Source organism: Rattus norvegicus, chromosome 10 (assembly GCF_036323735.1).
Source record: "Rattus norvegicus strain BN/NHsdMcwi chromosome 10, GRCr8, whole genome shotgun sequence".
In the NCBI taxonomy this organism is placed as follows: domain Eukaryota; kingdom Metazoa; phylum Chordata; class Mammalia; order Rodentia; family Muridae; genus Rattus; species Rattus norvegicus.
This window is the reverse complement of record NC_086028.1, coordinates 19,749,725-19,765,791: the sequence shown is the minus strand read 5'-3', so window position 1 is coordinate 19,765,791 and position 16,067 is coordinate 19,749,725.

Here is a 16,067-nt window from a genome sequence, read left to right as displayed (position 1 = left end):
AGAGATTGCTGCCAGGCTCAGAGAGAGGCCTTCGGCAGTGTGATATGGGATGGAGCAAAGTGGGTGAGACGCTTTGCTGACCGAGACTTAAGATATCCAGCAAATATCTTGGGGCACTGTGGTGCTGAACCTAGCGGGGATAGAAGACAACCGTACTTTTTTTTTTTTTTTTTTTTTTTTGGTATTTTACAACAACAGGAAAGGGTATGAAGAAAGGAAACTCGGGGGTGGGGGGGAGATGTTACTAGGCATCAACAATATATGTGTGTGGTGGGGTCGGGCACAGGCTGGCTGTTGCGCTGACCTGTATTATATAAGCAGGGATATGCAGGAGAATGAGAACTAAGGAGATACGTGTACGGACGCCAGTGGCCGGCTCGGGTGTTTGGATGCCATCCTCTGTGCTGTCTCCACTCTGACTGACTACACTCTTGGTTTTCCCCCATCAGTTTCTTCCCTTGGGGATTCCCAGAGCCACACCCATTTGAAATCCACTCCTGGTGAATTCCTGGCTCTGCTCTGGGGGCTGAGATACATCCTCAGTCTGCTGCTGCTGCTGCTGCTGCTGCTGCTCCTGCTGTGCTGCTGCTGCTGCTGCTGCTGCTGCTGCTGCTGCTGCTGCTGCTAAGTGAGCTCCTGATTCACTAAGCTAGACTAAAGGAATAGGACCTATGGCTTGCGAATAACAGTCGGGTGACCCAGGGACAATGTCATGCAGCTTGGGTTTAGGAGATTCTTTTTTCCAACCCAAAATATATACAAATTAAACAAATGAATGGACATTGTAGAACAGGACCAACAAGAGAACCTTACACGCCCAGCTTCTGGCTTCTCCTCTAACACCTTCGGAGACAGAAACCACCAGGTGAACAACAGGAATAAACTGAGTGTTTGCCATAAGCAGTATGGGGGTTTGTTTTTGGTTTTGTTATTGTTTTGTTTTTGGAAAGCCTGAAATTCTAATGGAAATGGGACTCAGAAGAAAGTCTTTTTTGTTTTTCTTTACAAAATAGCTTGGCCATTTGACAGTCCCGGTGCAAATGTAACCAGGGTCAGCATTTACAGAGGGATTTGGAGCCAGTTTACTGTTTAAGAGAAGCTGGGCCAAATCAGTAAAGCTGCAAGCAGGAGAGGTGCACCCCAGGACAGAGCATAGCAGTCAGTTGTCCAGTGACAGATGGCCAGCCCTGAAAACATACATACAAGTAACATTATATAGTTCCACAGGTTATATTTAGAATTATATATGTATATACAAATATGCATAAGCATGCAATAACAATGAAAAAAGCCATGAATGTGAAGGAGATAGGGGAGGGGGTATATGAGAGGGTCAGAGGGAGAAAACGGAAGGGAGAAATGTTATAATTAAATTACCACTTCAAAGATAGATAGGTAGATAAATAGATAGGTAGGTAGATAGATAAATAAGTAGACAGAGATATTAAAAAACAAGCTGGGTAGTCACTTGTAAATAACATGCAGGACTCTAAGAGTGCAATTGCTGATGTGAACAGAAAATAAAATGTTCTTATTCAAACATCTGTAAGTAAACCTACCAAACCTTTATTCATTTATTTGAAATAAAACCTGCTATGTAGCCCAAGCTTGTTACAAAGTCAAAAACCCTTCTGCCTCTGACTCCCGGATGAGACAGATGTATGCAGGACACTTAGCCTCAAAACTTGTTTTTCTATGTGAAAGTGTGAAACAAACTAAAACTCCATTGTGGGAAACAAACTCTCCCTCTATTATGACTGAAAAGGAGAACTCCTCTGAGCTGACCCCAGAACAGCAAAACATCTAGTATAGGAAGAAGGGAAGGAAGGAAGGAAGGAAGGAAGGAAGGAAGGAAGGAAGGAAGGAAGGAGGCAGGCTGGGGACTCTGTAGGTAAGGGCACTTGTGAAAACCCAAAGACCTGATTTAGATACCCAACACCCATGTAAAAGGCTGGGCTTGAACATACACATACCAATAACCCAAGCACTGTGTGTGGAAGAGACAGGAGGACCACTCTGACTTTCTGGCCAGCCAGCTTAGCCAAGAACACAGAACTCCACACTCAGCAAGAGACTCTCTTCCAATGGAATAAAATGAAGAAAGAGGAGAATGCCCAGTGAACCCTGGCCTCGGTGTACACACACACACACACGAACATGCACCCCACCCTGCACACATACAATTATAGCACACACATAAAAGACAAAGTAGTTGTTTGGGTCAAATGTTACAGCCCTAATTTATTAAGTCTATAGTGGGTCACTAGTAGACACCTACAACTTAGATAGCAAATAAGTTATGTTCTGTTTTCTAAGTGAAGTGTGAATGGGAGGGAGCTAATGTGTCTCGGTGTACGCTACACATCTTAAGTACGGCATGACTTAACCTAATGGTGAACATCGGGCATCTTAGATTATATATATATATATATATATATATATATATATATATATATATATGTTATATACTCAAATCTAACCTCGGTAGAAAATGTAAGACCTGGGCGACTTTCACTGGGCATAGTGTTTAGCTGTTACTTTTAAAAATATCTTGTTTGTATTTTTGAGATTCTGTTTATGTTTATTTTACATATATGAGCATTTTACCTGCACATACGTCCGTGCAGTGTCAATGGAAGCCACAAGAGGATGCCAGGTGCCTTTGGAACTGAGGTTATAGACGGTTGTGAGCTGCCATGTGGGTGCAGGAACTGAAACTGGGTCTTCTGGAAGAGCAGACAGTGTCTTAACCACTAAGCCATCTCTCCAGTCTCACAAATCTCCATTTTGCGTAGCGATAAGATGTACACCCAAAGTTAAATCTGCAAAACAGTAGCTCTTATTCAGCCTCCTCCTCTCTCACAAGGACCCACGTTTGATTTGATCTTATGACTCCTCCCCCTTTTTTCATTCCTAAAACGCATAGGTACATATTCACAGCCTTTCTTAGATAGAGGTTCAGTCCCAGCAACATCTGAGAAAAATCCTAAAGAGGGCCACGGATCCAAAAGTCCATTTGTCCCATACAATCAGTCAGTTGACTGGCAAGGACTTGTAGAGAGAAGAATCTGCCTTATGGAACCTCGTGAAAGTGACAGAGGGCTGACAACAGTAAGCAGAGCAGAAGGAAATCGGTCAGATGGATGTGGGCACTTAGGTCAGGTGCATCACAACTCTAACTGCTTCGTGTAGAAATAAAGCAAGAGCCACCAACCACTGAATCCAGGAAGAAATCACCGGAGAAGCGCTTCAAAGAAGAATTTAAAAATGCTTTAAGATGAATGAAAGAGGAAATATTAAAACCAGGAGCTATAACACACCAAAAATGCTCCAGGGGAAACCGACAGCAGCGAATATTTGCGTTTAAAGAGAAAGTTCTTGTGCTAGAGAGAAGGCTTGGTGGGTTAGAGCAGGTTAGGACCAGCATTCCCAGCACCCACAAGGCATTTCACAATTATCCGTAATTCCAGCTCTGGGGGATCTGACATCTGCTTCTGGCCTTTGCGGGTACCCTATAGGCACACATGTGGTGTAGACAACATACCCTTATATATAAAAATAATTTTTAAAGGGAGATCTCAAATCAATAACATGACTTTACATGTTGAGAGAGAAGGAGAGAGGAAGGGAAAGAAAAAGACAGGATTTGGGGCTGGGGATTTAGCTCAGTGGTAGAGCGCTTACCTAGGAAGCACAAGGCCCTGGGTTCGGTCCCCAGCTCCGAAAAAAAGAACCAAAAAAAAAAAAAAGAAAAAAAGAAAAAGACAGGATGACAGACAAAGAGACTGAGGCAGAGAGAACTAGCTAGCTCACCGCTCTTCAGTCAGTAATTCCATTCAGGAGGTTACATCCGAAGGTCCCACTCCCTAATGCTATTCATTGGGGGTTAGGACTTCAACAGAGGAAGGAGGGGCACTCAGTCCATAGTCCTGCCCAAGTGATCTGCAGGTCAGAGATTTATCAGCATCCTAATAACCTTGGGAACAGAGGACCAAGACCAGAGAGGACCCTGAACCTCAACATCTCAAGGTCCCCGCCATGGTCAACAAAACTATTTATTAAAGACTGTACTTCGATGTACTGACAGAAGGGGGTGCCCTTGAACAAAGAACCTTGGAAACAATGCTCTAGATTTTCATGACTTCCATAGGCAAAGATAACTAAAGCTATTTTTCTGCGAAGGGAAGAGAAACAAGTTTACAACTGCCAAACCCCTTGACTCTGATCCTCTACAAAGCCAGGCAGAAGACAGAGGGGGCTAACTATGTGGCAACACACCAAACTGGGGGAAAGGGATCTACCGGACATGTTGAACACCCTTAATCAGAAAGTTTAAAACCCCAGGTAAATAATCCAAGATGTAAAACTTCGGGTGTTGGTAGAGGAACAAGTAGCAAGTCCACACCTGATGTCAGGCAGCAGAGCCCAAGCGTACTAAACTCACTGTAGAGTGTTACCCTGAAATTGTCTGTACATGGAACATGAATGTATTTTCTGTTTAGATTTGGGACCCATCTAAATGCTGATCCTGTCAGCGGAGCAACTGGGAATATGAAGAACCGAAAGATGGGCACAGGTTCTGGGCCAGCCTGAGCCACAGTAAGACCTTATTTTAAAGGCAAACAAAAATCTCCTCCTGTCTGTGTGAATGGTATGAACATTTAAAAACAATCGTTCACGTTTCTCATTTGGAGCATTTTTAGTGAGAGATAGTGTGTAGCGTATCTTCAAACTTAATCTTCAGAATCTGAAGTCCGAAGGTCAAATAGGTTATAAAGGCAAAAAGAAGACGCCCATAGCAATTTTCCTCCAAAGCGTATGGAGGAAGGTATTACTGACAGGCAGAAAGGAGATGGATTTTGATCTTGTCTTAGCTGACTTTATTTGGGTTGTCTGACTATATTTGTCACCTTTAACTGTTCGTGTCACACCAACTCTTGAGCTACGAAGTGTGCTTTCCAGTGATAAAAATAGTGCTTCTTAATTGATTACTTCACTCCGGGTTATCCACCGTCCAAAAGCATTAAATAGAAGCTTTCAGCACTATGCAATCTGTAGGTTTTCAGTTGTGTGCTGTTGTTCTTTTGAGTAGCGCGCTGAAGTTGTGTGTTAGCTCATTGTCCCGAGTGGGATGCGTGTTGTCCTGCACAGCATATCTATCTACACGGTGTACACAGTCTACCCAGGAGTCACTCCATAGCTATCTTGGGTATCAGTTTTAGGGTTGTGATACTGCAATGCTTGTGTTCAGGTAAGCCTTGGTTTACTTCCTAATGGTTGAGAATACTAATGTGATGTAATGGCGGCTTGGAGGGGGTCTTCGTCAGGGTTTCTATTCCTGCACAAACATCATGACCAAGAGGCAAGTTGGGGAGGAAAGGGTTTATTCAGCTTACACTTCCACACTGCTGTTCATGACCCAAGGAAGTTAGGACCAGAACTCAAGCAGGTCAGGAAGCAGGAGCTGGTGCAGAGGCCATGGAGGGATGTTTCTTATTGGTTTGCTTCCCCTGGCTTGCTCAGCCTGCTTTCTTATAGAACCCAAGACCACCAGCCCAGGGCCAGCACCACCCACAATGGGCTGAGTCCTCCCACCTTGACCACTAGTTGAGAAAATGCCTTACAACAGCCTCATGAGGGCATTTCCACAACTGAGGCTCCTTTTTCTGTGATAACTCCAGCCTGTGTCAAGTTGACACACAAAACCAGCCAGTACAGAGGGAGAAGGCATGGGAAGCCACATTGACTTGGATGCTCTGCTTTATCACTACAGGAAACAGGAAACAGGCAGCACGTGGAGCTCAGCTTCAGGTACTCATCTTAGTCAGGTAAAGGAGTGGGGAGCTATTGCAACTGGTTTGTTCCTTCGTTTGTTTGGTTTTTTTTTTAAGAAATTATATTGCCCCTGCAGATTGTATTGTTCTGAAATTTTCTATTTAATATTTTTTTGGACCATGGGAAATTCAAAAAGCGAAATAGTAAATAAGAACCATTACTTTTGTCATTGGAAAATCAACCTCATAGCTCAGGAGTAGACATGGTAAGACCAGTTAAAGGTCTCTCAGCATCCAGGGACTGCCGACTATGGATTGGACCTAGGTGGTGGGGTGCAATCATGAAATAAAGACACATTTCAGAGACGGTCTCAGTAGAACTGTCCACAGTCTTCCGGTGCCATTTGCCCTGTTCTCTACTCAAAGACCACCTGGAGTATGCCAGTCATAGAAAGAGTAGGGTTTATTGCTGGTCACTACAGACTACAGAGAACCTGGGTATCTGAGCAGAGGTTTGTTAAAGGGACTTTATTATAGGATTTAATTTTTATATGATGTAGGGTTGTCCTTAAGAAAGCATGGCAGGGCAAGAGAGATGACTCAGCAGCTCTTCCAGAGAACTTGAGTTTTGTTCCCAGCCCCGACACATAGGTCCACAACTGCCTATACCCCACCCCCATCTCCAGAGACTCCAATGACGTCCTCTGGTTTCTGTGAGTACCCTACACTTATCCATGGCATTCACTCACACAGACATACATATAAATAAAAAATAAGGGGTCTGGAGACATGGCTCAGCTGTTAAGAGCACTCGTTGCTCTTGCGGAGGACTCAGGTTCCATTCCCAGCGTCCCTGAGGTGGCTTACGACCATTCTCAACTTCAGTTCTAGGAGACCTGATGCCCTCCTCTGGATTCCTTGGGCACTAAGCATGTACATAGTGCACATACATACATGCAGCTAAACACACACACACACAGAGAGAGAGAGAGAGAGAGAGAGAGAGAGAAACAGAGAGAGAGAGAGAGAGAGAGAGAGAGAGAGAGAGAGAGAGCAAAACAACAACAAAACAGAGTTAATTCCAGGACAATATATTTAAAAAAAAATCAAGTCCCAGTGGAAGACTACTAGAATGAGGTTAAAGTTGAACTTGACTTTTTTTTTTTTTCCAATCTTTTTGACAGGGTCTCACGGTGTAACCCTAGCTGGTCTGTAAGTTACTATGTGAACCAGACTGGCCTCAAATCACAGAGGTCCACCTACCTCTGCCTCCCGAGTGCAGGGAGTAAAGGTTTGAACCCTTGCACCTGTTGACCTTGCTTGTTTTCTCAGTTGGCATTCATCACATTCTCCAGGCAGGGTGATATCTGGCAGTTCTCTCATCCACACAGTGCTTACAGTAAGTGGTCACACCTACTTATCTAAGGGCTTGCTTTTGTCTTGACCCGTCAGGGTAGGAGTGGCCTTTTCTCAGGTTCTGAGAAAGTGTTCCTCTTCACTAGAGCTGTGAGCCCAGCAGCGAGGCCCACCAGCATCATTTTTACTTTCCAGTGCCTAGGGTGAGCCTCAAATTCCCCTGTGGCCTTCAAGACTATACAGCAGTGGTTCTCAGCCTTCCTGGTGCTGCGACCCTTTAAGTTCATCCTGTCTTAGTTAGGGTTCCTATTGTTTCCATGAAACACCATGGCCAAAAAGCAAGTTGGGGAAAGAAAGGGTTTATTCGGCTTATACTTCCAGATCACAATCCACCATTGGAGGAAGTCGGGACAGGAACTCAAGCAGGGTTGGAACCTGGAGGCAGGAGCGTATGCAGCAGCCATGGAAGGGTGCTTCACCTGAATTGCCCAGCCTGCCTTCTTATAGAACCCAGGACTACCAGCTCAGGAATGACACCACCCAAGATGGACTGGGCCCTCCCCCACTGATCACTAATTGAGAAAATGCCTTACAGCTGGATCTCCTGGAGGCGTTTTCTCAAGGGAGGCTCCTTTCTCTGTGATGACTCCAGCTTTCGTCAAATTGACACACAGAACCAGCCAATATAACTCCCAACTGAAAAATTATTTCATTGCTACTTCACAATGGTAATTTTGCTATTGTTAAGAACTGGAAGGTAAATATCTGAGATGCAGGATTATCTGATATAAGAACCCTGCCCATAGGTTGAGAACTGCTGCCCTGTCACATTCCCATAACAATAGCTAGCTCCTTTCTGGTCCTCAAGTGCTCTAATCTTGTTTTACCACCAGGACTCTTATATGTGTGGCTCACCTCCCGGTCATCCACCTCCCAGGTATCACTTCTTAAATCACTTCTTGAATATCACTTCCTCAAAGAGCGGTTCCCTGGCCTCTCCTTTTTCCATTCATGTCAGGACACCCTGTCATATTTCTACTCTGCTTTCTTTAGCCTTACTTAACACATGTTGCTTTCCCACCGCTCTGCTGCCACATTCATGAGAACAGGGCTGTCATTGTTCCCTAAGATAGAACCTTACTACCTTAACTGGCTTTTCACAAGATGGATTCTCAATAAATGAGGATCAAAGGGTATCAGCTTGGGAGTAAGGGACAGGGAATGAAGGTTCAGAAAGCTAACAGTTACAGCATGGAGCGCACACAGACTTGTGTGCTGGGCCTCTTGGGAAGGAGATCAGCCCATGTGGTGGGAGGATTCTGATCAGAACACGGAAGCTGGCTCATGAGCTTTAGGCCTTCCTCTGCACATGCGATTGCTGTGGGGTGACTCCTCCTGCTCTGGGGTGACTCCTCCAGGACCGAGGCATCTGTGGCCCTTGAAATTTGTTTGCTCCAGAATACATACCTTGTACACTTGTAGGATGTCAGAGGAGCATAAATGTGAATGGTGGAGTAGTGGGAAGGGAGTCCAGCTGACAGCCCACATCTTGTTTTCTGCTAGCAATGCCTGCCAGTCCTATTGTAAAGCCCTGGCCAGAGCTTCCGTGATAGTCTCAGTTATCTGAACCATCGAATCCATGTGGGCTTTAAACAGGCTCACAAAGGAGTTCGTTTCCAGGTAACCAAGAAAACTCCAGCCGTGTCTAAGTAGCTGTGTCTTCTGTCAATCAGAATGCCCATTTGTACTTAAATGAACTCCGTGAAGATTGCTCATACTTTCCGACTATTCACAGAATCGTCTTTAAAAATCCACCACGCAGAACTCACTATGCTTCCACCACACTTCAAGGTTTCCAACCTGTCTTTGATTAAAATAATTTGCTTTATTAAATAAACTTCGGCTTAAACTGTGTCTCTGTGTGTGCATCCTTTCCCTCCTAGAAGACAAGGATTGTAAGAGGCCCAGAACAAGACGACCTGACTGAGTAGGCTTCTCGCCCAAAACAAATATGCCCCAGTAGACAAAAATATATTGTTCTCCCTCATTTCCAGTACATCCACCAGAGGTCAAGAATCCATGTACTCATTTGAGGACTAGGTAGGGAACTTAAGTTAGCCAGCACACTCGGTCTGTGCTCATGACGAAAGATCAAGGAGTGCTCTTTCTTCGTTTGGACCGTGCTTAATATAATCCATTTTACCACAAATTCCAACTACATGGAGATTCCATCTCACCCGGAATGGCTACCATCAAGAAAGGAAAGGACGGGGCTGGAGAGATGGCTCAGCAGTTAAGAGCACCTGACTGCTCTTCCAGAGGTCATGAGTTCAATTCCCAGCAACCATATGGTGGCTCACAACCATCTGTAAAGAGATCCGATGCCCTCTTCTGGTGTATCTGAAGACAGCTAAATAAATAAATCTAAAAAAAAAAAAAAAAAAAAGAAAAGAAAAAGAAAGGAAAGGACAAGTGCAGAGAAGATTCCAGAAAGAGGAACCACCATTCACTGTTGGTGGGAGTGTAAACTGGTGTGACCATTATGGAAATTAGCTTGGAGTTGCTACAAAAACTTAAAATAGAACTACCACATGACCCAGATATATGACTTCTGGGCATGTACCCAAGGGACTGACTCTACATCCTACCACAGGCACTTGCAGGTCCACATTTATTTTTTTATTTTTATTTTTTAAAGATTCATTTATTTATTTGATGGATATGAGTACACTGTAGCTGTTGTCTTCAGACACACCAGAAGAGGGCATCGATCCCATTTCAGATGGTTGTGAGCCACCATGTGGTTGCTGGGAATTGAACTCAGGACGTCTGGAAGAGCAGTCAATGCTCTTAACCACTGAGCCAGATACACATTTACTGTTGTTCTATTTATAGTAGCAAGGAATTAGGGTCATCTTAGATGTCCATCACAAGAAGGGGTAATGAAAATGCAAAACATACATAATGGAATTTCACTCAGATGCAAGAAAAATGCAACTTATTAATTGCTAAATTTGTGGGAAGGATAACAGAACACATGAGGTATCAAAGTAGGAGTAGTTACAGGTCATGGAAGGATATAAAGGGGGAAGTGAGGAACTTGGAGATAGGGGTAGACAGGAATTTGGGGGGGAACCAACTCAAACTCAGGGTGTCTAAAATCCCCATGAAGAAACCTGTGACTTTGCAAGCTAAGTAATAGTAAAATAATAAAGGGTAAAGAAATATTCTTTCGGGGACTGGAGAGATGGCTCAGAAGATAAGAGCACTGACTGCCCTTCCAGAGGTCCTGAGTTCAAATCCCAGCAACCACATGGTGGCTCACAACCATCTGTAATGGGGATCTGATGACCTCTTCTGGTGCGTCTGAAGACAGCTACAGTGTATCCACATACATAAAATAAATAAATCTTTAAAAACAAAAGAAAGAAATAGTCTTTCATCGTGAATGGACATCTAAGCCTCTTCACTTATGTGCATATGCACACCTTTCCTATCATGTCTCTTCCTAGTCTCTTTTATTTCCCCATTTTTGGTGGAACACGAGCCCCAGTAGTGTTCCATTGTTTTGACCTTAAGAAAAGCAATTATGTGCACCAAAGAAGCAGGGCCAGCTGAGTGTAGACTCAGTTCTGGGGAAAAGGAGAGTACTGTGCATGGGACAAACCAGTGTGTGTGCTCTGGCTGAAGGATGGCTGCTAACCCTCCCTCCGTGACTCTGTCACAAGGCAGGCTCCACAGTTATTTAGAAACCAGAAAGGGCAGAATTTAGGTGAAATCCCTCCACTGTTGAACATCGGCAATTACAAAAAAAATGTTAAACACTATGACACTCCCAATATGACTGTTCAAGAGGCCACCCTCCTGTTCTGCCTTGCACTGCTAGCGTTGGGATTTGTTCAGTATAAACGTCTCTAGGTGAGGATTTACTCGTTGCCAATCATACACCGAAAAGGGTGATGTCATCACACACAAAAAATTGAGACTCAGCTGTGGGGCGGCAGGCGGTGAAAGGTACCCTGATTCCTGTTGGAGATAGGTCGAATCCCCCGAAGACTGCAGGCTCATTCTTATTCCCCCAGAATATCAGGGCCTCACGTGGCTGCGACCCCCAAAGACCCCTGTAGAGAGGTTTGAGACAGACCAGTCATGTAGGGCAGTGCCTCAAGCCCCTCCTCCATAGGTGAGGACATGACCATAGGTCACATAGGCTCAAGATAGATCAGTTGTAGAGACAGGACCAGGCCCCCTGAATGTGTAAATGAGGTCTTCCCAAGCTCTCAGGCCACCAGCTGTCAAAACTGTATTTAAGAGTCGTGGTCAGAATTAAAGGTGTATAGGAATTATCCCATCGTCTGAGAGCTTCTGTCATAAGAGCTGTAACACCACTGCTTGGGGAAGAGATCTGCTCTCCCGAAATTGCTGCCAGAAGCTCCCCTGCACCCCTCACTGGCTAGTCAGTCTCCTGCTGCCTCAGTCTGGCTCGGTGGAATCAGTCCCTCCTCCCTGCCTGAGTTCTTTCCCCCTCGCCCCGAACCCACGCACCTAGCCCCGCGAGAGGTCGCTGTGGAGACACCCCCCGCCCCATGCACAAGAGCCCCACACTCAGGAACTTTGCAGGAAGAGAAAGGTTGTCCTCCAGATGGACTGGGGGAAGTGAATAGCTCTGGAGCGCGGCTCTTGCAGGTACCATGGGAACAGTTTAGGAGATAGAGAACAGGCCAATCTGGAGAAATGGCGCATTCTCTCTGGAGGAATGGTAGAACATGCAGGCTGTAGAACTTTGTGGCATGTTCTTCATAGAGTCTTCAGAGAGTACTATCTGGTTACTAGTTAAGGGTGATTGTGTATGTGGTATAGGGAAAAGAATGGGATTAGAAATGTCGGAGGAGACAAAAAGTCAAACTCTAGAGGGGAATTAGAACCTCATCATGGCCTCTGTGTGTGTGTGTGTGTGTGTGTGTGTGTGTGTGTGTGTGTGTGTGTGTGTGTGTTTGATGTTCTAATGGGTATGGGAGATTCATTGAGAAGTATTAGTTAGGACTTTGGCAGTTTAGTCTTACAACTGAGAGAAACCCCATTGCTACCCTATGGTATGCTCAGTAGCAGTAAGTTTTAAAAATGCACTGAAGGGCTAGAAAGATGAACTAGCTTCTCTTCTAGAGAACCCTCAGTTCAGCTCTCAGCAATCACATAGCAGGTCACAAACACTGTAACCTCAGTTCCAATAAGACCGATGCCCTCTCCTCACCCCCATGGGCCCTGTGTACATGTAGTATACAAACATATATGCAGCCAAAATACCCACACACATAAAATAAACGATGAGGAAGAACAGCAATTAATGGTATAAAGTAAGTTATTGTCTTAGTTAGGGTTTTACTGCTGTGAACAAACACCATGACCAAGGCAACACTTATAAGGACAACATTTAACTGGGACTGGCTTACAGGTTCAGGGTTCAATCCATTGTTATCAAGGCCAGAGCATGGCAGCACCCAGGCAGGCATGGTGCAGGAGGAGCCGAGAGTTCAACATCTTGTTCCAAAGGCAATAGGAGAAGACTGGCTGCCAGGCAGCTAAGATAAAGATCTTAAAGTCCTGCCCACAGTGACACACTTCCCCCAACAAGGGCACCCCTCCTAATGGTGCCACTCTCTGGGCCAAGCATATTCAAATCACCACAGTTGTTGATAGGCAGGAAAGCTTTCAACCCTTGGCCTTTTCCAATCCTACATTGGCTTCTAGATATTGACTGCAACCATAAGGCAGAATTACATGCCTGTCATTATGTAAGTATTTTCACAGTATCCCTGAATTTGCTTTCAAAGACTGAAATATTTACTATCTTGGCTATTTGCAGAAATGTTTGCCAGTCTCTCATGTGTAGTGTCAAATTGTTATACTGTTATGATGATTGAGACTTGACAAGGCTTTCCATCAAATATTCACCAAGGTGTTAGTACAAACTTTATAGATGTGATTTTCACCTACCATTCATTAGGCCTTCAAAGAGATAATTCTCAATGATCTAGGTGAGTCTGACCCAACTGCCAAGGACTGGCCTCAGCTAGGTCCAGGTTCTGAGAGAAGATGTGTTTGAGAGCCATGAAACAAAGGACTGCAAGTCAGATAGTAGATCCAATCTGACAGCCTATGTTCTGCTGAGATGGCTTTCTAGGTTGAGTACTGGTGTGCTCTCCCTCTCCCCCTCCCCCTCCCTCCCTCCCTCCCCCTCCTCCTCCCTCTCTCTCTCTCTCTCTCTCTCTCTCTCTCTCTGTCTCTCTCTCTCTGTCTCTCTCTCTGTCTCTCTCTCTCTCTCTCTCTCTCTCTCTCTCTCTCTCCCTCTGTCTCTCTCTCTCTGCCCTAGACAGCTTTTTTCTTTTTTCTGCTTGAGACAGCTCTCTCTACTAGTAAAAATTCTAAAAGCTCTCTACATAGCTCATGGGTTTTCTGACCAAAGAAAAACTGCTGTAAAAAATTCATGGATCTTCCTACCACGTCAAAAATCCTGTTAGAAAAAAATTCTAAAAGAGCTGTGTTCACTTTTCAGACAAGACAGGCTTCTCTAGGTAGCTGCTAGAAAACATTCTAAAAAAAAAAAGGTGTGGCACTCTCTAATTTCTTGGGCAAGATCAGAAATTCTGTGTTTGCTCTCCATGGATTTTCTGACTAAAATCAGAAATCCTGTTAGAAAAAGAATCTTGAAGAGCTGTGTTTGCTCTCCGGAGATCTCCAGACAGCTCAGATCTCACTAGAGAAAAAAATTCCAAAGAAATGCTATCTCTTTCTGCTAGCTCATCTCACAAAGGCCAAAAAGCCCAGTTTTTTAAATTTACACATCAATGGGGCTATTTATTCCAGTTTTCCTTTTGATTATCCTATGAAGCAGCATCTCTCTAACCAGCCCTTTGATTCTTAGGAAAAGGACAGCAAGTACACTTATTTTTTTTTTAACATTGCAAAAGAATTCAAAGATCTGCCTGCCTTTGTAAATTTAGCCCAGTGGGACCATGTCCAGAGATTACCATTCTCACCACACCTGGACCTAAATTAGCTCTGTTCCAGGTTGACCCTGAACTTGGGATGTCATTATTTGCAAGGTTAAACAAACAAACAAACAAACAAACAAACAAACAGAACCTTAACTGTGTGCTCAACACTCCCTAAATCTCCTTCCTTGGTATCTTTCTGACAAGCTGGCTCATAGAGCTGTCGCCTCTGTTCCTTTGGATCTGTGAAGCCCCTTATGCAATTCATGTTGCATCCTTATATTTTTTCATAGTTAGAAGTTATATATTTTTGAATTCATATTTTTAGAGCTCTTTCCCACAGCCTTACGGGCTCTCCAGAAGGTCCTGGTGTTTATCATTTTGCTGAGATGTGAACCACACCTTCACCTCCTTCACTCATCTGTCTCTGATTATCATGGAGTCATTAACATTAACAGGCAGGACATTCATTGGAGGAACATGAAGCTATGTACATTATTATACAAACAAGTCTTCTGCCCTCAGCAGCCATTGGCACTCCCGGAGGACCATACCTGCTGGCCCTATCCCAGGAGCAGGAAGTATGCCATGATAGCACTCCTATGAGTTCAGCACCCAATCAGTGCACAGGCTTTAAAGACAAGCCTGGGGGTGCTTGACAAAGAAGAAATTGTATCTCTTAGCTCCTGCTTGGCTTTTCAACCTGCTCCACAATCTCAGATCTATATCCTTTCAGTTTTTTTAAAGTAAATGGGAATTTTAAAGGGATTAATATACACGTAGTTTATATGAGAAATGAAGCTTTCTCAGTCTGAAACGCAGATTTCAGACTTAATAGATGTAATATTTATATGTGCATGAGTGTGTGCATGTGTACGTGTGTGTGTGTGTGTGTGTGCGTGTGCGTGTGTGTGTTGTGGTGGTGTTGGTGATTGAGAATTGTCCCCATAGGCTCACAAATTAAAAGGCTTGGTTCCCAATTGGTGGAACTGTTTAAGAAGGATTAGGAAGTGTGGCCCTGTTGGAAGAGGTAGGTCACTAGGGGTAGGCTTTGAAGTTCAAAAGCCCACGATATTCTCAGTTAACTCTCCTGTCTCATGCTTGTGGATCAGATAGAAGTGCTCTACTATAGCTCCAGCCCTATGTCTGTCTTCCTGCCTGCTGTCATGGTCTCTGCCAGGATGATCTCTCTTGAACTGTAAGCCCTACATGAAATGCTTTCATTGTAAGTTGCCTTGGTCATAGTTGATGTTTTGTCACAGCAAATTTACTAAGCCATGAATACGTGCACATTCTCCTGGCTTCGATCTTCTGACAAAGCCATAATGCAGTTGCTTAATGATGGTGGTGTGGAGTACTGTCCTCCGGATCCTCCAACTCTTACCAGGGCCATTAGAGCAGTTGTAACTATTCCAAGAGACCATCAAGATTTGGCCTGTTGACAAGGGACTGTGGGGGAGTCATTAGAACCCCTTCAGGGATTTTAGCCATTCCTTTCTGAGTCTTTCTGGCAGCTGCATGTAACTCTGTCCCAGGTATACATAGTCACATAGTCTGAGATGTGACAGAGTATGTGATGGGAATTAACATAAGAGGAGACTACACTTATGCAGCTATGAGGAAGTTTTCATCCAGGTTGGGGTGAGACATTTTAGTGATGGAACTATTTTTGGGGTTCACCCATGCTCCTGTAAGTAACCTCTCAGTTGTGTTCTTATAAGCAAGTTTAACAAAATCTTTCATTTTTCCGACCTAGACTTGAGAGGAATTATTACTAAGGTTTGTCATTAGAGCCATATCTGAGGCGAGCTGAGGGATTCGTGTGCTCCTAGGAAAAAAAATTCACGTAACAGATGCACCCAACTTGTGCTGTCAGAAACTGAAAAAAGGCAATAAATTAAAATGAAAGAAAATTGGTATTTTGTGAGAGCTGTCAGTGGTGATT